This window comes from Lathyrus oleraceus, chromosome 7 (genome assembly GCF_024323335.1).
Source record: "Lathyrus oleraceus cultivar Zhongwan6 chromosome 7, CAAS_Psat_ZW6_1.0, whole genome shotgun sequence".
Taxonomy (NCBI): Eukaryota; Viridiplantae; Streptophyta; class Magnoliopsida; order Fabales; family Fabaceae; genus Lathyrus; species Lathyrus oleraceus.
The window spans coordinates 201498403-201524273 of NC_066585.1; positions in this window are offsets into that span (position 1 = coordinate 201498403).

A 25871-nucleotide genomic window follows, 5' to 3' on the forward strand; every position below is an offset into this window, starting at 1 on the left:
TGTTCGTGATTGTTGCATAACCATGCATTCATGCATCCAAGAAAACTTTTTGGATTAGTTTCAAGGAACTCAAATGTCTTTCCTTTGTAAACATCATAGGTATCATTATCATGAATTTTGAAAAGAGGAACAGTAAGAAGTATAACTTCAAAAATCCTGATTTGTCAGAGTTAAGGAAGTTGGGATCTATGGTATCTAGTCTTGAGGATTTCAGAGTTCATTATGGAAGGCTTTTGGGTATTCGGAAGACCAAGGCTGAAGTTGGAATTCTTGACACTCTCGTGCAGTTTTATGACCCTCTCTATCATTGCTTCACATTCCCTGATTATCAGCTCACCCTTACTTTAGAGAAGTATTCATACTTGGCTGGTTTTTCAGTATCAGATAATGTGTCTTTCAGTGGTTTAGAGGAAATTCCTAAACCTCCAGTCATTGTAGAAGCCCTTCATTTGGAGACGTTTATTGTAAAAGCTAATCTCACTTCCAAAGGGGGAATCCAAGGTTTGACTTCCAGGTTCTTGATGGAGAAAGCTCTTTCCTTAGCTAAAGAAAACAGTGGGGATGATTTTAAAGCCATCTTCGCATTACTCATCTATGGTCTTGTGTTATTCCCAAACATTAACACTTTTGTTGGTGTTGATGCTATCCAAATATTCTTGATTGGGAACCCAACTCCTACCTTGCTTGGAGATACGTACCATTCTATTCATCATAGGACTTCCAACGGTGGAGGAACCATCACTTGTTGTGCACCTTTGTTATATAAGTGGTTTAAGACACATTTGCCTTGATCCAGACTTTTCACGGAGAATCTGGATAAGCTTAGGTGGTCTCAAAGGCTTATGTCACTCACTCAGGAAAATTTGACTTGGTATGTCCCAACTTATAACACCAGAGTGATCATTTACATTTATGGGGAATTCCCTAATGTACCTCTTCTCATTATACAAGGGAGAATTAACTACAATCCTATTCTTGCCAGGCGTCAGTCTGGATATCCTATGAAGGATAAACCTAGCAACATTCTGGTAGCAGGTTTCTTTTATCTTAATGAAGGACAGAACCCAAATTTGAATGATAGAGTTGCGCATGCTTGGTGCAATATTCATAGGAAGGGTAAATATCAGTTGGGAAAGAAGAATTGTGTTGCCTTTGAACCCTATACTCAATGGGTGTGTGCTAGAGCTTGTGAACTCAATATGCCTTACCCTCTTGAGAGACCTTCACAACCATTTATTATAACATCATTATCCACCATTCCCATTGAGAATAGGGAGGAGTTTCAAGAGATTTTGGCAAGGATGAAGCTGGAAAGAGACACTTGGGAAGACAAGTACCACAATTCAAATGCTAAGAAGATGAGGTTGGAGAAGCAACTGAAGGAGAAGAATGATCTAATTGAGGTACTCGGGTGATGTGCTATGGAGAAACAAGAAGAGCAAGATAATTTATTTTTCTCTAGCATCCAGCCGGTTCCTAGTGTTCATGAGTATTTTGATATCCCCGCCACCTCGGGTGCTTGAAAGATGATCATCGACAAGCTCGTGGTAGAAAATGCTCAGTTGAAGAGTTAGAAGAGGAAGCATCAGCATGGCGTCAAACCTTCTTCAGATGGGATTCCTGAGGACCCATAGTATTTAGCTGTTTTCCTCTTGTATTTTAGGATCTTTTGAAACTGTACTTCAAAATTGTAATCCTTCCATTCTTAATGAAATGAGGTTTTTTTCCAGCTATTCCAAAAGTGTTATCTCTTTATGATGTTTACAATTTTTATGATTATTAAGTTCCTTGAAACTAACAAATAAAACTCATTTTTCATTTCATATCATGCATCATTCAGCATAGTTTTTGCGCTCTTGGGATTTATTCATGTATTTTCTCTCTGTTAGTCAAGTTGTATCACAAGTACAACACTCGGGCTAACTGTCAAAGGAAGATGAGTCAGCTAGAGCAAGAGAATCAAGAGCTCCGAGAGCAGGTGAATGCTTTGAAAGAAAGTTTGGAAAGACTTTCTACTATGATGGAGGTCGTGGTAGCTTCTCAAAATCAACCGCCACCAACACCTACTCAAAGTACTGTAATTTCAGAGGTCATTTCTGCACCCATCTCCATGGCACCTGTTAGCACTCCTCAAATCCAGATGCCTTTTGGCTTTCCTTGGGGAATTCCTCAAAATTATATGTTGGAAGGGTACCGACCAACTGCCGAAGCTCTGGTTTTCTCTGCCGTGATGCTCATGCCACCTCCCGTGGTACACACTACTCCTCATGTGGAATAAACTATTTTTCACACTGCTCAAAGCAAAGACATTGGGACGTAGAAGAGAATGGATGAGTTCTAGGATCAGTTCTAAGAAATGCATAAGGAAATCAAAGCTATGAGAGGGAAATAGTTGTTTGGAAAGAATGCCTATGAGCTTTATTTGGTTCCCAATGTCAAAATCCTGTACACATTCAAAGTTCCAGACATCGAGAAGTATAAGGGAAATTCATGTCCTCAGAGTCATCATGTGATGTAATGCCCGAAAAATGTCCATCCAGATGAATAATCACCAACTTTTGATCAATTATTTTCAAGATAGTCTAACAGACGCAACTTTGAAATGGTATATAGGGCTTGGTAGTGCCCGAAACTGGACGTTTAATGACTTAGGTGAAGCATTCATCAGACAATACAAATACAATGTTGAAATGGCGCCAGACCGTGATCAACTCCATGTAATGTCTCAGAAAGACAAAGAATCCTTCAAGGGGTATGCACAAAGATGGCGTGAGGTGGTCGCACAGATCTATCCTCCTTTGGAAGAAAAGGAAATGACGAAGATTTTTCTGAAAACTTTAAGCTCTTTCTATTATGAAAGAATGATTGCGAGTGCACCAAATGATTTCACCGAGATGGTGAATATGGGGATGCGTCTAGAAGAAGGTGTACGAGAAGGAATATTGGATAGAGAACGAAGTTCCTCTAGTGGTGTTAAAAAGTTTGGGAGCGGGTTTTCCAAAAAGAAATAATAGGATGTAAGCGCCATTTTACACATAAGGCCTAGAAGAGGGTATCAACAGCAACATGTCGCAACAGTTTCTCCCATTATTAATTCAGCTCCAGCCTACCAACCCCAATTTCATCAACAACATACTCAACAAAATGTTCAGCAACCTATTCAACAACAATAACAAAGACCTCATCAATATACTTACCCATAATGTAATCAGAACTATATCCAAAGGAATCCAGATTTTGACTCGATTCCTATGTCTTATGTAGAGTTATTCCCAGCTCTATTGGCAAAGAACCACATACAAACCAGAACTCCTCCCGATGTCCCGAAGGATCTTCCTTTTTGGTACAAAGCTTACCAATTATGTGCGTATCATCAAGGAGCACTTGGACATAACATTGGAAATTTCTATGTTTGAAGTCCGACGTTCAAAGGTTGATCAAAAGTGGTATTCTCTCTTTTAAGGATGTCAATCCGAATGTTCAAGCAAATCCTTTGCCCTAGCATGGGGAAGCTTCAGTAAACATGGTGCATGGATGCCCTGGAAAATTCCGGGTTTTTGATTTTGAACTAATCAGAGAACCATTGGTCAAGATGCATCATAGTTTGATCAGACTTTCTTTTTGTCAAGAACACGATTATGATGCCTGTAGAATTTGCTCCAAGAGTCCACGTGCACGAGATATTCAAAATTTCTTGCTCCAAGAGTCCACGTGCTCCAAGAGTTCAATCACATATGACAGGAACCCCGATGATGAGGTCAATGTTATAGTCCCTCAAATTAATGCGCCTGAACCCATAGAGGTTACTTATGATAGTCGAAACTCCTCTATTTCACCCTTGGTCATTCAGTTACATGTCCATTTCCTTATAATTTAGACAAAGCTATTACTTACAGATACAACACCATAATGCTAAAAAATGGAAAGTGTAAGACCCCAATTTTGACCCTAAGATCCCTCATGCAAATCCATCATAAGCATTAGCATTGGGATCATACCTTGTCACCCTCCTTATCCCTCTTTCAATGGGTTTGTTTTGGGAGAGATCACCAAGCACTTTGTGATTATATCTGTAATACCCTAAAATTTACCCTTCATTTTTCTTGGAAGCATGGGATTATGTTTCACATTGCATTAGCATCATACTAGGTCATACTCATTGCATACTGCATTAGTGACTTGGGAAATCAGGGTTTGATTGGTCACTCCTTACCAGAAGGAGCCCACACAAAGTAATACCGAGAAATGAACTTCATTCTCCAAATATACAAGTCTCAAGGGGTTCCATATGTCTTATTATGGTCCCTAGTTCATCAGTCGAAGATTCAAAGCTCTTAGAGTGTGCATCTGCATTTAATCAAGAAATTAGGGTTTCATGGTTATCTGCAATAGGCAATGTTTGATTGGAAGTAAAGGGGGCTCATTCATGTCATTATTATAGAGGCGTCTTGGCCTAGGAAGATTCATAATTATCTCACAAAGATCCATTGTCAATCAGTGCAATCAGTTCCTAGTCATTTTTGCCCTAAAACTAGGGTTTGGTATAAAATCGGTTTATTTCTGATTCCTTGAGTGAAACTCATTTCCATGGCCCTCCACATGTCCACAAGGATCTACATGCAAAAAATCAGCTCTTTATTTGAGCCAGAGGTGCTTCAATTGATCAATGGAATCGGAAATCAGACAGTTTTGGAAAAGTCAACTGTGGGGCCAGAAAAGTCAACTCCTGACATTTTGAAAGTGGAATCTCAAAATTAATGCCTAAGGGAGCCTACATGTGAAATTGGATCAAGGTTGGATCATGGATTCATCATTTAATCAGGAGTTGGAAAAGTTACCAAATTTGGAAATAGTTGACTTTCCATTTAGGGCAAGTTTTTATGATTTTTGCACCCACTTTAAGCCCATTTTCCATCAAGATGAAAGCTCCATTTTAAAATTTCTCCAACATGAAAGTTGTTCCTATTGTTCCAAGCTTTCTAGAGATATAAAGTTTGTTTCATTTGGATTACAATTGAGAAAGTTATGCTTGGTCAAAGTGAGACATTATTTTAGGACACTTAGAAAGTTTTCTAAGTCCAAAATCTTCAAGATTTGTCAAGACTTTTATAGGCCAGTTTTCTTTCAATTCAAGGCATCTTTTGAAAATACTTTCTTCATGACAGTTGTACCTTGTTATGTCCTTTTTCACATCCTTTTAGAATCATCCCATTTGGATCATTGGTTTGAAAGATACACTCATCTAAAGTTGGTATCATAGACTGAATTGTTTGACAACATTTAGGCCAAACTGACCCAACCATTTTGCAGCTATGGAACCTGAACTTTATGGCCATTTTTCACCTCTTTCCACTCATCATTTCAACTTGTGTTCAATATGAAAGATGTTAAGCTCCATGCCCTCTTTCTACTGTTTGCATTGCCTTGTCATTTGGTCATGTATTCATCAAGATACAAGGTCTTAAAGTCACCCTGTTGGACTATTTTTGTGCTGCACAAGAAAACCAAGTCAGACCACAAAACCAACCAACACACTTTTTACCTCATTTGGTTATGCACTTTAATGATCACTCACTTAAGTTTTGCCACATTTAGAACTTGCTCATACCACCTCACTTTTTACACATTTTGCTCATGAACCAAAACCATACATTTAAGCCCATTTGAAACACTTTAACCCTACACACTTAAGCTTCTAAAACCCTAATATGAAGAGATAGTGGCTGTATTTTTGAGCAAGAAGCAAGGGAGTGCATTCAAGATCCATTCTTTATTTTCCATTTCTCAAGCACAAGCATCAAAAGAACATCTTCCCTCTCTTTCCTTTCCTCCACTATCAAGAAGCAGTGGACTGTTTTCCACTAGGTAAGCCCTCTATTCCATCTTCCATGACCATATTCCATGTTTGTTCATCATGTTGTTCATGCTATTGTCATACTTATTCATGCCTTTACCATGCTTACTTTTCCATTATGCCATGTTTGTTCCATGCTTTTTTTTATGTTAATGCTATGCTATGCTTGTCCATGAAGCCCTCACCATGAGGCATTGCTTTAAGTTGGAGTTTTTGTGACATTGATTTTCGTTGTATACATGTGCATGAGGCCCCCTTGTTGTTCGCTTTTCTACATGTTCAAGCCATTATTTTCAATGAAACAAGATACCATTGTGTTTTACTCGTTTCAAACTTAAACTTTGCTTTTTACATCATCTCATTTGGAGCCTTGTAGCATGAGATATGTTGGTTGAAAGATGGAAGAGATTTGGCTGCGTTTTTTCGCGTTTTGCTGCACTATGCATGGCTGTAGTTTTGTTTTTAACGTTTGCATGGGAAAATGCTACGTGTCGCTCTCATGCCCATCAGATCGCGTGCGCTATCTCTGATCCTAGCCGTCCGCCACGCATTTTTGTCTTCTTGTGACTAAAGGTCCACATGACCAATTGATATGCATTGTCATATAACATTTTTTAAATGAACATTTATTTTTTTGATATGTCACTCCTGAATGTTCCGCCTGGACCGGGCCTATGCACTGCTGCTATCCGCCCCTCCCACTCAAGGCCCATCAACCATAATTCCACTTCATTTTATTTTCTTTCTTTAATTCTTATTTTATTTTGCTGTTTTACTTTTTAATTCATAAAAATATTTTATTTATTCATAAAAATACCAAAAAATATTTTTTATTTTCCTTAATGTTTTATTTAATTTATTTAATTTTTATTTTCATATTTTATTTAATGTTAATATTTTATTTAATGTTAATATTTTATTTTAATTATTTGTTTCAAATAGTCCATTTTAACACACATTTTTTCATTTATTTTATTTTCATGACTTAGAATTATTTTTAACTTCTGATTTTTGGGATGAGGGTTGACCAATGTCTCATGGTCAACCTGACCTTTTATTGGAAATTATTTTCCATTTTCAATTTATTCTTCATTTATTTCTAACCTAGTCTTGTTGTTTGACTTTTCATTTGACTTTTGTTTTATTTCAATTAATTTATACACTAATTCACATTATTTTTAAAATCTTTTTGGGGGATGATGATGTCCTGACCCCACCTTAGTTAGTTTAATTTTTCATAATTTTCTTGATTAATTTACTATTTATTCCATATTTTTTAAGTTGACTTGACTTTTCAGTTGACTTTTCCATGATTGATGTTTGACTTAGGGATTGCTTAGGGAAATTGAAGAGATCTTTTGATCCTCCGTTGTTCATCTCATATGCCATGTATTAGAGGCCTTTAATTTTGATTTTATTTGATCCTTGCATCATTTCCCGATTAAATTATTCATTGATCCTTTGTGTGCATAATTGCATTTGTCTGATTCATTTGATATTTTTTATACTTGTTTCTTTCATCCATGCTTCTATTGTTTGACTGTTTAACATGTTTATACTTCTCATACATTATCTAATGCTCATTCATTTCATTCTTTGATTATTTGATTTGATCATATACCTGTTTATTTATCTTATTGATTGGTAACTGTGGCCTACTTGTATGTTGTATGAGGCATATATTATTATTGCTTGATTGCCATGAACAACCCCCATTCATAACAAATGTATCCCTCTCCCATGAAGTGTATAATGTTTATTCTTTCATTCTTTATTCATCTGTTAATACAAGAATTAAAATGAACATCCGATAACCATTTCAAAACAAGTTCAAAACCTCCATCCAACATCGAGTAATAATTTTCAAAACTTAACAGAACCAGCACATATTCATCCATCCTTTTGTAAGTCGATTGCTTCATGCATCGCCATTTCTCTTGTAAGTCGATTGCTTCAGGCATCGCCATCTACTACCTGTAAGTCGATTGCTTCGTACATCGCCATCTACCCTTTACCCCACTCCTTCTCTTTGCTCCTTTCGTCGATTCTTGTTCCGTTTAGGTAGCACCCATTAGGTAGAACCCTTTGTATGATAACATAGGTAGTATTCCCATATTCTTTTGTATGATAACATAGGTAGAATTCCCTTATTCTTTTGTATGATAACATAGGTAGAATTCCCTCTTTCTTTGCATGCTAACATTAGGTAGATGTTCCCATTTGTAAATCCTAACACTTAAGTCCACATTGCATGATAACTCTAGGGCAGAGCTTCCCCATTTTTTAGAATTCCCGTGCGTCTCCGATCCTGTGGCATGTCATTCCGTCCTATTGCAAAGAGGTAACTGCCTAAGACTCGATTCAACGAGCTACGACACTTGCTGCTAGGACGTGAACACATTGCCCACTCTCCTTTGACACAACTGGTGTCTTCCTTTGTAAGTCCATGTTCAGATGGCAATCCCTATGTAGCCGAACTACGGCAACTCTGATTCTCATGTTCAGATGAGATACGTAGGCACAAGATGCGATGTCTTTCCGAGTTTTGACTGACAACTAACAAGTAATCCTTGTTTGCTTTTGCCCTCATTGTGATTCTTTTCTCTCACCCTCGTTGCGATCGAGACCTTCCCTTTCTCTTGCCCTAGTTGCAATCAAGACCTCTTGTTCCCGTAGTTAGCCGAACTACGGCTTGCTCTGATTCTCATTCCAGATGAGATACGTAGGCATAAGACGCGATGTCTTAGCGAGCACACTTCTCTTTCACCCATAGGCAGCCGAGCTACGAAGTCTCTGATTCTCATATTCAGATGAGATACGTATGCAGTGGATGCGACATCCGTGCGATTCATTTTCTTTTGACCCCTTTCTTTTAGTAAATAGCACATTAGATAAACACACACCCTTTAGACAAGAACAACAAGAGTGGATCCCGTAGAGTACTACGGATGCGTAGGGGTGTGTCGCAACCTGAAAAATACAGTGCGCAAAAAAAACAACCGGCGAAAGAAAAAGACAAAAGAGTCGCCACCGTGCGTTATTTATCCCAAAGGAGGGAAAGGAAACGCTCGAAGTAAACCTAAAAAAGGAAAGGACAAGACGGGGTCTCGCAACCAAATCTTGGGTTCGGGAGTCGGTTATGCGAAGGGAAGGTATTAGCACCCCTACGCATCCGTAGTACTCTACGGGATCCACTTTTGTGGTTTTTGTCTAAAGGGTGTGGGTTTACCTAATGTGTTTATTTACTAAAAAGGTTAAGAGAAATGACTCGCGCGGATGTCGCATCCACTGCATACGTATCTCATCTGAATATGAGAATCAGAGTCTTCGTAGCTCGGCTGACCTATGGGTTAGGGGATGTGTGCTCGCTAAGACATCGCGTCTTATGCCTACGTATCTCATCTGGAATGAGAATCAGAGCAAGCCGTAGTTCGGCTAACTACGGGGTTGTGGATTGGGTTTTGGACGAACGACGTCACTACGCAATCTACCGGATGCTCGACCTTTGGAGACTTACTCGCCTGTAGTAGAAGGAGTAAACGTGTTGCTTTGGGTTTTAGGGTTTGGGATGATCGAGGGAAAACAGGCAGTCCTTGACGAAGGAACCGTGCTACATGTGGGGATATGAATACAAAACACAAAACATGTATCTCAAAGTAAAATGCCACCAAGGGGCTCAAACATTGCCTCCTATCGAGGTCTTCCAGCTAAGAAAGCAGTAAAATGCGGGAAAAATGTAAAAGTACCACGCGGATAAAGATCCGAAGTAACATCAATTAGAGGAATGGGAAACCCTGAGATCCTTCCAAGCTAACATCATCAAAGAAAGTGGGTCAGTACAGGTAATCGGAATGAACCTCCAGGGGTTATCCCACAAATAAAGTGGGAAACCACGCAAGTTATCCCTGCAAAAGTCATGTGCCTTCACAAAAACTCAACAAAAGGGTTAGTGAAACAAGATAGGGTAACCAAGAGTTACCCCCAAATCAAAATGTAACCACATGAATAATTCCATCAAAATTCAAAAAAAGCTCACAAAAAGCAACCAAGGGTAGGAGGCCTAAACCTCTTGTCAAACACATGCATCAAAAGGGTATCAAATTCACCCATAATACCTCATACATTTAGAGCATTCAAATTAAAGGCATAAAGATGATGGATATAGGGCAAACCTGATTGGAGAGCTTGATTGAAATTGAGTTGCACCCGTGAGGTTTACAAAACAATCTTTAGGGTTTATGTGAGGCAGAGGTGATTCTGTGCAGTTGAGTTCCCTTCAGGATCCGGTGATGTGCATCTGCATGAGTGATGGTATGTGCTTATGAGTGTGAACAAGAAGTGAAAACTAAACAAAACATTGCTATTTTTTTTATTTTGAAAAACTGCAAAAATAGAAAAACAGGGAACGAAATATTTGAATGCAAAAATACGTCCTTTATTTATGATAAAAATGCAAGTGTCAAATAAACGGGCCCTACAATGAGTCATTACGCCCTGGGCGGAACGTAAGACTTGGATATGCATGAATAAACAAAGAAAATTACTCTTCAAGAAGAGTGATTTGGATAATCTCTTCAGAAGACCAATTGTTGATGACTTCACCCGGGATCCTCGGACGCACCCAGTTGTCAATGTCACAATCACTATCCCCATCTTCTTCGTTGACTGTAGAGACTTGACCATACTAAATGATGCCAGCGCTGGAGAAAGTAATCGGCCCCTGATGAGTCTGAAGTGCTGAAGTACACACATCTGAAACATCGGAACCAAGTTCAGCAAGTACATCAGAATCAAACGCCATGTTTGGAATATCAGCGACAACATCATCATGGATTACAGAATCAGTAGGAACAACATCTGCGAATTCATCAGTAGCATCTTCCAACACTTCTCCCTCAACCCCTTCCACAAACTCTTGGACAGACAAATCTTCAACCTGGAGGATACCTTTGTCGAGCAAGGCCTGGATACCCTGCTGTAGCTTCAAACAACCTCCACTCTGAGTGGCACAATCCAAACAACCCTTCCCACAACCGGGGAAAACATCGGCCTTCAGCAAGCATCCTTTGATATCCAACAATGGAGTCTTCAACTTCAACACATCCTTAATGGACTTGGCTTTTCCCTCTATCATGTTAACGTTCGCACCAACATGTTGGGGCATGGGATTGTTAACGACATTCGGAGCCGGTGCAAGGTCGATGGCCTTTGAATCTATGAGGTCCTGAACTACGTGCTTAAAAGCTTTGCAGTTCTCAATATTGTGGCCAGGTGCCCCAGAGTGGAAGCTACACCTAGCGTTGGCGTCATAACCCACCGGAAGTCTACCAATAGGAGGAGCCAGAGTGCGTAGTTGCACAAGTTGTAGTTGTTGAAGACTAGAAAGCAACTAAGCGTACGACATTGGAAGGGTGTCGAAACGCTGGTCCATCATCCTTTGCCTCTGTTGATAGGCGGGTCTGTTACCCGGTTGCTGCTGCTGTTGATACTGAGCTGGTTGACGTTGTGATTGTTGTTGTTGTAGTGGCGCTGCAGCTGGAATGGTCACAGCCGCAACATACGGTTGCTGATGATAATTCTGAAAATTATTCCTCCGGTTATCCCTGTTCTGATAAGAAGATATGGCATTTGCATCCCCTTCTCTCCTCTTCTGTCCCTGAATGAACGGCTTCTTCACCCCTGATGAGGATCCACCTCCACTCTGGCTCTTATAGGTCTTTAGGTAATTCTCCACCCTCTCTCCAGTAGAGACCACATCAGCAAAGTTGGAAGCATTGCACCCCACCAGACGCTCCAGATAAGGTCCAGGCAGCGTATTCATGAACATGTTGGCCATTTCTTTTTCCAACATAGGAGGCTGAACACGGGAAGCTGTATCCCTCCAGCGTTGAGCGTATTCCCTGAAGCACTCATTGCTTTTAAGAGACAGATTCTGAAGTTGAGTTCTGTCCGGAGCCATGTCTCCATTATACTGATACTGCTTCACGAAAGCCTCTGCCAAATCCCTCCAGCAACGGATGCGGGCTCTGTCCAGCCTCATATACCATTCCAAGGATGCCCCAGCTAGGCTATCCTGGAAGAAGTACATAAGTAGCTTCTCGTCATCAGAGTATGCAACCATTTTACGGAAATAGGCTTGCACGTGATTTTTGGGGCAAGAGCTGCCATGGTATTTGTCAAATATCGGGACCTTGAATTTCGGTGGCACTCTCACACCTGGGACCAGCCCCAAGTCAGCAACATCTACTCCTAGAAGATTCTGTCCTTCCACTGCTTTCAACCTCTCTTCCAATCTTCTAAACATGGGTCCATGCCAAAGTCTTCCTGAAGCAAGGGGAACTGATCATCCTGACCATCCTGAATGGGTTGTTGATCTAGGTTGACATGCGGGATCGGGATAGGCCCCGGTCCATTGGGACCATTAGCCTCTCCAGCTGGAGGATCCGCCAACGTCTCTGGTTGAGTAATAGGGGGATCCCTCTGTACCAACAATCTAAGCTTCTGCTGTCCTTGAGCCACCCCTTGAACCAAATCCATGAATTGATTCATGCGAATCTTCATCTCGGCGAGCTCTGCTTGTAGGCTCTCCATCGCTCTCTGTTGATTCCTTCGGGTACCGTATCGGTGAATGCCTGAGTCAGCTATCCTGCTAGTGGGACACCAAACAAACTGAGAACACTGTGGTGGTACCTGTTATGCAAGACATGCGGATGACTATGCAAATGCAATGACATGTTTATCAATTCCAAAAGGCATTCTACCCCCTTGATTCCAGTCTCACATTTGATAAACAGTGTAAGAAGAAAACCCCGACTAGAATCAAGAAGAAGATATGAACCCCTGGGAATAGATAAACATGTGTTGAATGATATGAATGCAGAATGATGTGATGATGTGAATGTAATGTAGTGGCATGTCAATCAGGGTTGCTGTATCTTCTTGAACATCTGTCGGGTTACACTGTCTGAAGAGAAAACCACTGAGGAATATAATACAAGATCAAAGCTCTGCTCCAGAAAACCGGGTTGGTTGGACGTTAAGGTTTCCTGAATTTAGCCCGCCCCTCACTGGTAGGTTCTAAGAACAGAAGTTCGTCAACTTCAGCCCTTCAGTCGCGAATAATACGTTTACCACTGAAGGTTTGGCATTATTACGGGATAAAAGACCTCCACTGACTCCCCTCAACAGGACATCCTAAAGCAAGTTCCCAGTCTCGGGGTCCTCGGATTGATCAGCGAGAATGCGCCCACCAGAGCTTACATAATCACGTCTCGGAGGAGAGGCCTCGACTGAGTTCTCGGGAAATGGTCACCAGAGTCGACGATTTCTAAAGGAACATCATGTCGTTACGGAACATCCGTAGGACATAATATATCCAAGAGAAACCTCGTCTGGGTGTGGTTCTTCACGAACGACTTAACGTAGCAACATGCCACGCAAGCCTCATGATCATCCACTCTAAAACCTGTGTGTACACTCAAGCCTGGGTAATGGGCTTATCTCTCGTAGAACATCCCATCCCAACAAACAAACAAACAGATCCAACAGATACAACAGATGCATGCAAGCGGGTAAGCAAATAAATGTACAAAAGCATGAACACCCAATAAACAAGAAATCACACAAGCTAGGAGGGACTCGCTTAGGGAAAATGGACCAGTAAGAGGTCAACTTCTTAGTGTCCCCAACAGAGTCGCCAGCTGTCGCAACCTGAAAAATACAGTGCGCAAAAAAAACAACCGGCGAAAGAAAAAGACAGAAGAGTCGCCACCGTGCGTTATTTATCCCAAAGGAGGGAAAGGAAACGCTCGAAGTAAACCTGAAAAAGGAAAGGACAAGACGGGGTCTCGCAACCAAATCTTGGGTTCGGGAGTCGGTTATGCGAAGGGAAGGTATTAGCACCCCTACGCATCCGTAGTACTCTACGGGATCCACTTTTGTGGTTTTTGTCTAAAGGGTGTGGGTTTACCTAATGTGTTTATTTACTAAAAAGGTTAAGAGAAATGACTCGCGCGGATGTCGCATCCACTGCATACGTATCTCATCTGAATATGAGAATCAGAGTCTTCGTAGCTCGGCTGACCTATGGGTTAGGGGATGTGTGCTCGCTAAGACATCGCGTCTTATGCCTACGTATCTCATCTGGAATGAGAATCAGAGCAAGCCGTAGTTCGGCTAACTACGGGGTTGTGGTTTGGGTTTTGGACGAACGACGTCACTACGCAATCTACCGGATGCTCGACCTTTGGAGACTTACTCGCCTGTAGTAGAAGGAGTAAACGTGTTGCTTTGGGTTTTAGGGTTTGGGATGCTCGAGGGCAAACAGGCAGTCCTTGACGAAGGAACCGCGCTACATGTGGGGATATGAATACAAAACACAAAACATGTATCTCAAAGTAAAATGCCACCAAGGGGCTCAAACATTGCCTCCTATCGAGGTCTTCCAGCTAAGAAAGCAGTAAAATGCGGGAAAAATGTAAAAGTACCACGCGGATAAAGATCCGAAGTAACGGCAATTAGAGGAATGGGAAACCCTGAGATCCTTCCAAGCTAACATCATCAAAGAAAGTGGGTCAGTACAGGTAATCGGAATGAACCTCCAGGGGTTATCCCACAAATAAAGTGGGAAACCACGCAAATTATCCCTGCAAAAGTCATGTGCCTTCACAAAAACTCAACAAAAGGGTTAGTGAAACAAGATAGGGTAACCAAGAGTTACCCCCAAATCAAAATGTAACCACATGAATAATTCCATCAAAATTCACATAAAGCTCACAAAAAGCAACCAAGGGTAGGAGGCCTAAACCTCTTGTCAAACACATGCATCAAAAGGGTATCAAATTCACCCATAATACCTCATACATTTAGAGCATTCAAATTAAAGGCATAAAGATGATGGATATAGGGCAAACCTGATTGGAGAGCTTGATTGAAATTGAGTTGCACCCGTGAGGTTTACAAAACAATCTTTAGGGTTTATGTGAGGTAGAGGTGAGTCTGTGCAGTTGAGTTCCCTTCAGGGTTTGGAGGCTGCTCTGAACTCTGTTAGTTCTTCTCTCACTATATTTTTCCTCAGGGTTTTGTTCCAAGGAAACCTCAGAGTATTTTGCTTCTCTTCCTTTTTCTCAAGTGAAACCTTGGTATTTATAGACTGAATTCCATGGCTTTGTGGGCTCAAATGAGAGAGACCCAAGTCCAAATTTTTTTTGTTATATTTTATTTATTTATATATTTATTTATTTTTTATTTTATTTTTTCGTTTTATTTTTTCGTTTTTTTTTTATTTTTTTTTTTTCAGAAAAAATGAAGGGTAAATTTTGGGGTATTACAGGGTGCTAATACCTTCCCTTCGCATAATCGACTCCCGAACCCAAGATTTGGTTGCGAGACCTTGTCTTTTCCTTTCCGTTCTCTTCAGGTTTACTTCGAGCGTTTCCTTTCCCTCCTTTGGGATAAATAACGCACGGTGGCGACTCTTCTGTCATTTCTTTTTCGCCAGTTGTTTTTTCGCACCTATATATTTTTTTAGGCTGCGACAATATCCTTCTTGTATTTTATCATTTCACTAACCAAAATACCAAAAATATGTCTTTGCATTTGTCTAACTCTTTTGTAGGAAGGGCATGATCTCATTGATTCATCAAGTTCACATCTAGGGTTTGAGACCCTCATGAACAAAGAGCACAACCAATAATTGATTCAAGAATGGTTATGAACATCATATATGAGTCCCAATGTTCTCTACATATTATATTGATCAAGTTTTCTTCAAGAGTTTGAGGGTGATTTGCCTTGGAAACTGTAGTTTGACTAGGTATCTTGAGTAACTTCTCCAATAAGCTATCTCACCAATTGATCAAATTTATAAAGGTACACTTCAAAATTCATCATATTATACATATATGATCTACCATGATCCAATAAAGTCAAGATAATTGGAAGTTAGCAAGTTGGTTGATGGTGGTTGGCCAGATGAATTCATCTGATCAAAACTGGTCTCCCAAGACCCTATCTCCTACAATTTTCACCATATGAAAATGATTCCAAGAGAAAACTTACTCTAAATGAAATTCCAAACAACTTTCATGTTGAGACCTAGAGCTAGTTTTGCTTGGAAAATCATTTTCTATGTTGAAACATTATAGGTCATTTTGTCTAAACCCTAATTAGAGAGTCAACTTCTCAAGGCCATAACTTGATCAATTTTTATGATATGAAAGATTTACAAGTTTCATAATCAAATTCAATGTATCTAATTAAACTTTGATGTTTGGAGTGAGAGCTAATTCAACTTTTTTGAGCATGTGATATGAGGTTACATTATAGGTCACTTTTGACCTATACCATTGATCAAGTGATTTCTCCAAACTTCAAAGATGCATAACTCTATCATTTCAAATCCAAATGACATGAAATTGGTGACCATTTTGAAGGTCTTTGAGAGAGATATAACTTTGATGAAGACACGTTTCTTATTTGAAGCTCATATAAAAAGTTAAGCAAGGTGGAACATTGAGACATATTGCTTGACACTTAGAAAAATTTTGATATGTCAAAAATTTCCAAACTTCCACCTCAAATTTCTCCAAGTTCCAAGATCTAAATGAAAAAGTGTTGAACATGAAAATTGCTCCTCTTGATCTCACCTTTCCAAAGAGCTCAAATTCATACATTTTGGACAAGGAATGTATAAGCTACGCATGGCATGAACATGGTGATATCACTTGGCAAGGATCAAACTTCAAACATCAATGCACACTTGCCTAGCAATCCAAGCTTAATTTAGACCATCCAACATTCATTTGTGGACCTCAAGCAATGATTTCCTGGGCATGTGCGCGCCATGCACCCTTGCATCACCATTTGCCAAAATTGGAAAGTGATTTGAAGTGTGCAATTATCAACTGTTTTGGCTATAAATAGAGCTTCAATTGCTCATAAATGAACACACATTCGCACCAGCTTTGATCCCCCATCTCAAACCCTCACTTTGCAAAGGATAAGCCTGAGAAATTCTCTTGAATTTGAGGTTGAATTTCCACTGTTTTGAAATTCAAATCTCCAGGAATCCATAGCCTTTCAAGCATTTAATCCTTCTTCTGCAAGCAAGTGGAGTGAGATCAAGCACAAGCAAGATCAAGACCAGTTGAATCCAGACCTCCATTGAAGGTATTTTCTAGAAATTTTAAACTCTTCGATTCTCTCAAATTCTTGCTCAATTCTATTGATTCTTTGGTTGTCTAAAGTCCTACCAATGTAGGTAAGAAGATTGAGTTGCTTCGAGGCCAAATTGAAGCAACTCAGTTCATGTACCTCAAATTTCAACTCCATGTATCTCTTAATATACTTGGAGTTAGAGTGAATTGAGGCCAAATTCAAGCTTAGTGCCATTTTTACTTTAAACTCATGTCCTTGTTTTTAATTTTGGTGATGGTTGATGGTGGACCAGTCCGATGAGGTCCACCGGAGAAGATGACCAGAGCTCTGGCTCCGGCGATGCGTTGGCAAGTCTCTGAACCACATGATCCATTCATTTTGTTTTAATCCTAGGCGTTGGTTTTGATTACCAAAGTGGCCACGCGTTGACTAAGGACTATGGTGGATGGCGCGCTCCTGGCCACTTGATCTGCCACCTCAATTAATTAGGGAGATCAAGTGGTCCATGTATTTTTGATTTTCTAAAATTTCATTTTATTTGCTTTATTTTCAATAATTCATATTAAATTCAATATTGATCCAAAAAATGTGGGACTTTCACCAAAAAATTTCAAATATTTTCCTCTTTCATATTATGAATTAAAATTAATTTTTGGATCATTATTAATATTTTTCATGAATTAATTGATTTTGCATTTGTTTTTAATTGTTTAAAAATATTTTTAAATGTCCAAAAATTATGAATTTTTTTCTCCAAGGTCCTTTGACCTTGTTTGACGTATGATAAATCTCATGGCCATTTCTTTGGTGTTTTGATGAGATTTTAGGAATTGGACAAACCATATTTAATTTAAATGCACTATTTTATTATTTTTAATTAAATAAATGTCAAATAAATTTGTTGACCAATTGTGATGACTTTGTTTATGTTTGACTCTTGTTGTTGGGCCTTGGTCAAGGTTGATTTGACTTTGTCAAATTAATATCATTGGATTTAGGGGATTGATGGAATATACATTTCATCTCCCAAAATGAATGAATGATATTAATTTGGTAAAAGTCCTCCTTTGACCAATTTGTGATTTCATTCATTCCCCTCCCACTTCATCTTATTCCTCTTCTTCATTCATTCACTCCATTTGGCCTATGATATCTCAAAGTCCTAATGCTAGTTGATTGAAAAATTAACATGAGTATGGATGAGATTAGGCCACACCTTTTGCATATTCTTTTTGTGTGTGGTATGTTTCATGAGCATAGTCCATTATACTATGCCTCTAACATGCATTAACACCAAAATTCTATTGCTCGACCTCAAATAGTTATGACTTCTACATAAGTCCAATTACGATTGCTTAACACAACGCTAAATTTGTGACATAAAAGGCATAAGCATTCTAGTTAGTGAGATTGTAAGTCTCCCCTCTTTCATGGTATTGTGTGGAAACTTGGCCTTCTTTCCTTCCTTTGGAAGATGTTTTGGTTCAAGGATCCATGCTTGTGATAAGTGGGTTGAGTGTTCTCCAAAGAATGTCTTGAAATGAAAAGCAAAAGCAAAACAATAATAACTCCTAACCTATTAACTACTAACTTTTAATTTCAAGCGTTTACCTTAATACAATTTACTTTTAGCACTCTATTTCATTTGCCATTGTTCATATCATTCTAATTGTTTATGCTAATGCAATTTTCACTTTGTCCATTTGGACCATATTGTGTGATATATTTTGTTTGTGTATACTTTGCTTGTTTGTGTGGTCTTTGACCATTAATGTACATAATAATAACAAAAACCCAAAAAAACGTTTGAGTGGACTGTTGGCTTGATCTTGGACAAATGGACTTAGAATCTAGGCAATATGCTAATGGACTTGGCCAATGCCAACTTTTTGAAGAACCAAGTGCTTGCAATTTGAAATTCATATGATACATCTTTGAAGACCTCTCTAAGATTCATCTGCAACATGATCATTGTGAAGCTGTTATTTTGAACCTGTGACTTATGGAATTCATCTATTACATGGGTTATTTTGGAAGAAGATCATGGAATGGATAAGCTTGGATGTGGCCATATTTACTTGATGCCTTGCTCTTCAAGATAATATAATTGTGCATTTATGTGTTGCTTGATTCTAAAAGTCCAAGGGAATTCTGGGTTTCTATTGACATTCTTGTCTATTGGATTGCTATCCATTTGGTCAGATCTTTTCAACTCTAAACTTTTAATTTTGTGCATAAGATAGTCTCTTCATCTTCTCCGCATTTCTTTAACTTCAAAATCTCTCCCTCCATTTTTCAAAATCTTCTTTGTGTGAACTACTTTTTGTTCTAAACTTTGACTAGTTTTTTGCAAAAAGATAGAAACTTTGGCCTTATGCCATTGCATTTTCAAACTTCTTTTCTAAATCAAACTTGTAAATAAACTTAACTATACTTGACTTAAACTTTCAAAAAGCCAAAAATAACTAACTCATTCAAACCATTTTAGGCCTTTGTGCCTTTCAAACTTAAATTTTGTTAAAACCAATGCATCCACTTTGAAATTTGTATCACGAACTACGAGGTTTTGATCCCTCATTTTTATGTTGGTACGTAGGCACAAGACTGAAGGTCTTGTCAAACACAAAAATATAATTAATGAATTCTTTTCTCATCCCCCCATTCTATTTGTTTGTAAACATCACTTTGTACAAACTACATATGCACACAAAAAGGGCTCCCTATGAGTATATAGGACACTTTGGGTGCTAACACCTTCCCTCTGTGTAACCAACCCCCTTACCTGTGATCTCTGACTTTTATTAGTTTTTATTTGAAAACTTCTTACTTTTTGGGTTTTGTTCGTACTTTTTCCCTTTTCCCTTGGAAATAATAAAAGCGCGGTGACAACTCATGTTATTTGATCTCTAGCTTGTTAGTAGCTTGATGATCATGAATTTCTCGCTACAGAAATTAAGTGGCGACTCTGATGGGGAGTAGTCTCCAGTGGGTTTAGCCTACTTTTTGTGTGAGTATATTTGTATATATGTGATGTTTGTATATATGTATGTGTGATATAATCTGCTTGTTGTGCTTGGTGATCTCTGAGTGATGAGATAAGTTCTAACCTGAACTTGAGTGCAATTAAGATATGAGGATGGTATAGTCATGTTCGACTTGTGTGGAGTAGTCCTTAACAAGTTGGCTTGAGATCCATCTGCTCAGTGGAGACTCCTTTGGATTTGGAAATGTCACACAAGTATTTGTGGTTAGAAATTACTATCTCTAATTGGGTCTGAGAAGCTGGGGACCTTAGAACATTTAACCCATCTTGGCCTATTTAGGACGTAGTGCGGAAATTGTTCAAGTGTAGACTTGATAACAGTTGTTACGTGATACTACACTCAGACGAGTTTCTCTTGAGAATATTATGGGTCGATGAGTCAGTCATCTTAACCTGTAATATCCGATAGATGGAATTAAGACTCTGGGAACTTTTTAGAACATGATCTACAGGTTTTTATCCTTAATTCACTCTTTTGGGATGGTTCTTACCCAGACTCCATGCTCGTGACTTGCAACAAACCCTTGATTCTTGGTTGATCCAATCAAGTCTTGTCAATATCAATGGAACTTGGGTGTTGATAAGGTGTAAACCATAATCCACCAAAATGGATGATTGATCTTGACAATGACTTGATTCATCCCTTGACCTTTGTTTTCCCTTGTGTGTGATCCCTTATTTGTGATAGTTGCATTCATGCATTCATGCGCATCATAACATTCATCACACGAAAATTTCAAGGAACTAAGGTATCATTTGCAAATATTTTCAGACCATGGATTGTGGACGAAGGAACACTAAGAAGTACAGTTTCAGATGTCCCAACTTGAAAGAGTTAAGGAAGCTAACATCTTTTGTATTAGATCCCTTGGACTTCAAACAACGTCATGGGAAGCTTCTGTCCATCTTATCTATTGATGTGGTTGAAGGACTCTTGAGTGTGCTAGTGCAATTCTATGATCCTCTCTACCATTGTTTCACTTTCCCATATTTTCAGCTTGTGCCTACCTTGGAGGAGTATTCTCATCTTTTGGGGATACCTGTTTCTAGTAGAGTGCCTTTTAGTGGATTGGAGGAGATTCCCCGATCTAGTATTATTGCTGAAGCTCTTCACTTGAAGAAGGCTGAGAAAAAGGCTTATTGGGTGAAGAAAGGAGGGTTATTTGGATTGCCATATGTTTTCTCATCAAAGAAGCTACTACTTTTGCTCAAGCTGGTAGTGTGGACGCTTTTGAAGCTATCTTCGTATTGCTCATCTATGGGTTAGCTTTGTTCCCTAACATTGACAGTTTTGTTGATGTTAACGCCATTAGACTTTTCTTGATTGGGAATCTTGTGCATACTTTGTTGGGTGATATATATTTCTCTTTGCATCTAAGGAATTCTAAGGGTGGTGGAACGATTGTCTGTTGCATTCCTCTTTTGTACAAGTGGTTTATTTCGCACTTGCCTCAGACGCCTGCTTTTATGGTGAACAAACAATGTCTAAGGTGGTCTCAGAGACTTATGTCTCTCACTAATGATGATATAGTTTGGTATGATCCGTCTTTAAGCAGTTTGGACATTATTGATAGTTGTGGTGAATTCTCTAATGTGCCTCTCATTGGTACACAAGGAGGAATTAACTACAACCATGCTTTGGCTCGTCGACAACTTGGGTTCCCCTTGAGAGACAAACCTAATAACATGTTGTTAGAAGGTCTTTTCTATCAAGAGGGTAAAGATTCCCAACATTTGAAGCAGAAGATTGTGCATGCTTGGCATAATGTGAATAGGAAAGGAAGATCCGAGCTTGGTTCGCGCAATTGTGTAGCTTTGGAAGCTTACACTCTTTGGGTGAAGAAGAGAGCTATGGAGTTGAAGATGCCTTATCCTTGTGAAAGACCTATGTCTATGGTTGTGGTTGAGCCATTAACTCTCCATAACCAAGATGTAGAGGAGTTGGAAGACGCGCTCCCCAAGATGAAGCAAAAAGGATATGTAGGAAGAGCGTTTCCGTGCTTTGACAAAGATGAACTTATTGAGCTACTTGAAGACCGAGTGACAAAGAGACAGAGAGAGCCAGAGGTTTCATCTTCTAGCATGCCTCAGCCTTCCGTTGCTTGGAAGAAGATTGTTGACCAGCTTGTCCTCGAGAAGACTCAGATGAAGGCTTCTTTTGAGACCGAGATCCGTCGCATTCGAAGGAAGTACGCGCCTTTAGCCAGATCTTCTGACATTGTTGTTAGGGATCCTTAGGATGACTAGTTTTCTCTTCTCTTATATCTTTTTATTTTGGTTTCTGAAATTGTACTCAGTGTAATCCTTCCAATTTATATAAATAAGAAGAGATTTTTGGTCATATAAAATTGTTGCAATTGCCATTTAAATATTATATATTTTCCAATGATATAATGAATTCCTTGAAACATAAAAATAATCAAGCATTACATTCCATGCATCATTTGCATAAGCAGGATTTTTCCAGGTGTCTGATTGGTGTTTCTTCTGTGCTTTAGCCAAGCTGACTCACCGGTACAATACCCGAGCCAATCATTTGAAAATTATGGAGCATTTGGAGCAAGAGAACAAAGAGCTGAATGATGAGATCGCCCGCCTGACTGCCATAATGGAGTCTGTTCTTGCTGCTCAAAGCCAAGTTTCTCCAATACCTGCAACTCCTCCCGCGAGGACTGTTACTTCAGAGGTGACTACCTCTACCATGCCTGCTACTACCACCCATTTCGCGCCGAATATGCCTGCCAGATTCCTGTGGGGAATGCCGCCCAACTTTGTGCCAGAAGGCTTTGCGCCTACATTTGCGTCCGTGCCGGCATCTAGCCCGACCATGTCCGTGCCACCTCCCGTTGTGCATAATTTTCCTCACGTAGAGGACACCATCTATCATTCCGAGCCATCTGAGGGTCCGGATGTTTATGAGAAGATGGACGAAATGAAAGATTAATTTCTTGAGTTGCGCAAGGAATTGAAGACACTGAGAGGTAAAGATCTGTTTGGGAAGAGTGCTGCCGAGTTGTGTTTTGGTGCCCAATGTCAAAATCTCGGTGAAGTTCAAAGTGCCTGACTTTGAAAAATATAAGGGGAACTCTTGTCCGTTCAATCATCTTGTGATGTATGCCCGCAAGATGTCAACTCAGACTGACAATGATCAATTTCTTATTCACTACTTCCAGGATAGCTTGTCTGGTGCTGCACTCCGTTGGTACATGGGGTTGGATAGTGCAACCATTTGCACTTTCAACGACTTGGGAGAGGCTTTTGTGAAGAAATACAAATATAATGTGGACATGGCGCCAGATAGAGACCAATTGAGGTCTATGTCTTAGAAGGATAAAGAGACATTCAAAGAGTATGTGCAAAGATGGAGGGAGTTGGCTGCCAAGATCACTCATCCTTTGGAGGAGAAAGAGATGACAAAGATCTTCTTGAAAACTCTGAGTTCATTTTATTATGAACGCATGATTGCGAGTGCCCCTAGTGATTTTATCGAAATGGTAAGTATAGGGATGAGACTTGAGGAAGGAGTCCGTGAAGGACGTTTGTCAAGAGATGAGGCGTCAACGAGCAAGAGATATGGTAGCAACTTCGGTAAGAAGAAGGATAGTGAAACCAACGCAGTAATCAGTGGGAGGCAGAGGAGGCCTCAGATCAGAAGAAATCCACCACCCCGTCAACATCATCATCATCAAGTGTTATCAGTAATTCCGGTATTTTCCAATCAACAAGCAACACCAATTCAACAACAACAACAACATCAACCTCAACAACAACAACCGCAACAAAGAACGAACACCTACAACAACAAAAATACCAACAACAATCATCACCAGTAGAACTTTGAGAGGAAGAAGGTCTCTTTTAACCCGATTCCTATGTCGTATGCAGAGCTGTATCCTTCGTTAGTTCTCAAGAGCTTAATTCAACCGAGGAACCCACCGCAGATCCCAAAACCACTTCCCTGGTGGTATAAACCTAAGCTTCGTTGTGCTTTTCATCAAGGAGCACCCGGGCACGACATTGAAAATTGCTATCCATTGAAGTATGAGGTTCAAAAGCTTATGAAGAGTGGTATGGTGTCCTTTGAGGACCGCGCGCCAAATGTAAAAGCAAACCCTTTGTCCGCTCATGGGAACTATTCAGTAAATATGGTGGACGGTTGTCCTGGAGAATTCAAGGTTTTTGATGTCCGGTTTATCCGAAGATCCTTGGTGCAGATGCATAAGGATATCTGTTTGGTGAGTGACTGCGAACATGATCATGATGGTTGTGTTATTTGTAGTGTGAACCCAAGAGGGTGTGATGTGGTGAAAAGGGACATCTGGCGTCTGATGGATGAAGGCATGATTCAGATTGTTCAATCCCGTCATGTAGATGACGATGTGAATGTCATAGTGCCCGTTTTCAAGCAACAAGAGCGGTTGGTAATCCAGTATGATAACATCAACAATAAGAACGCCATTCAAAGATTAGTATCGTTGTTGGTAATACGGTTAGCGGGCCCAGTCCCGTATTCATCTGATAAGGTTATACCGTACCAGTACAATGCTACAACGATAGAGAATGGTCAAGAGGCCCCGTTACCTATGACTAGTTCAGTAGTGAGCATTGTCGATGTAACAAAAGTGACCCGTAGTGGTCGAGTGTTTGTGTCGGTGGTCCCAGAAAGTAAAGAGGAAACAATTATTGGTAAGAAGGTGGAGGTACCTAATGTAGAACCAGTTGGCTGTTCAAAAGATAAGTCTGGTGAATCCAGCAACTTGAAAGCCAATGATGATGATGAGGTACTCCGATTGATAAAAAAGGGAGAGTTTAATGTGGTTGAGCAGCTGCTCCAGACTCCCTAAAAAATTTCCGTGTTGTCTCTGCTTTTGAATTCCGAAGCACACAGAGAAGCACTACAGAGAGTTCTTGAACAGGCATATATAGAGCAAGATGTTACTGTGGATCAGTTTGATCACATCGTGGCTAACATCACTTCATGCAATAATTTGAGCTTTTACGATGAAGAACCCCCCGAGGAGGGAAGAAATCATAACATGGCTTTGCATATTTCAGTGAACTGTAAGGAAGATGCTTTGTCAAATGTGCTTGTTGACACCGGTTCATCACTCAATGTGATTCTGAAGTCAACTTTGTCAAAACTATCTTACCAAGGATCGCCCATGAGGTACAGTGGTGTAATTGTCAAAGCCTTTGATGGCTCGCGCAAAACGGTAATTGGTGAAGTGGACCTTCCAGTTAAGATAGGTACGAGTGATTTTCAGATTACTTTTCAAGTAATGGATATCCACCCGGCCTACAACTGTTTATTGGGAAGGCCATGGATTCATGAGGCAGGGGCTGTTACCTCCACTATACACCAGAAGCTCAAATTTTTCAAGAATGGCAAGCTTGTGATTGTTGGAGGAGAGAAGGCGCTGTTGGTTAGCCATTTGTCATCTTTCTCGTATGTTGAAGCTAAGGATGAGGTTGGAACTCCGTTTCAAGCCTTATCTATTGCTGCTGAGAAGAGAATTGGGGCACCTATGTCCTTATTGAAAGATGCCCAGAAGATTGTTGAAGAAGGTACTGTTGATCAGTGGGGGCGCATGGTAGAGGTCTCCGACAACAAAGGAAGAAATGGTTTGGGGTTCCAGAAAGGCTTATCAACTGTTAGATCTGAAAATATGAAACTCAGCTTCCGTAGCGGAGGGTTCATTCATGGCAATGAACAACACTTAGATGCTGTGCTAGAGGATAGCGAAGAGGAAGACTGCACCAACTTTGTAACGCATGGAAAGACATGCAACAATTGGATTGTTGTTGATATTCCTGTTA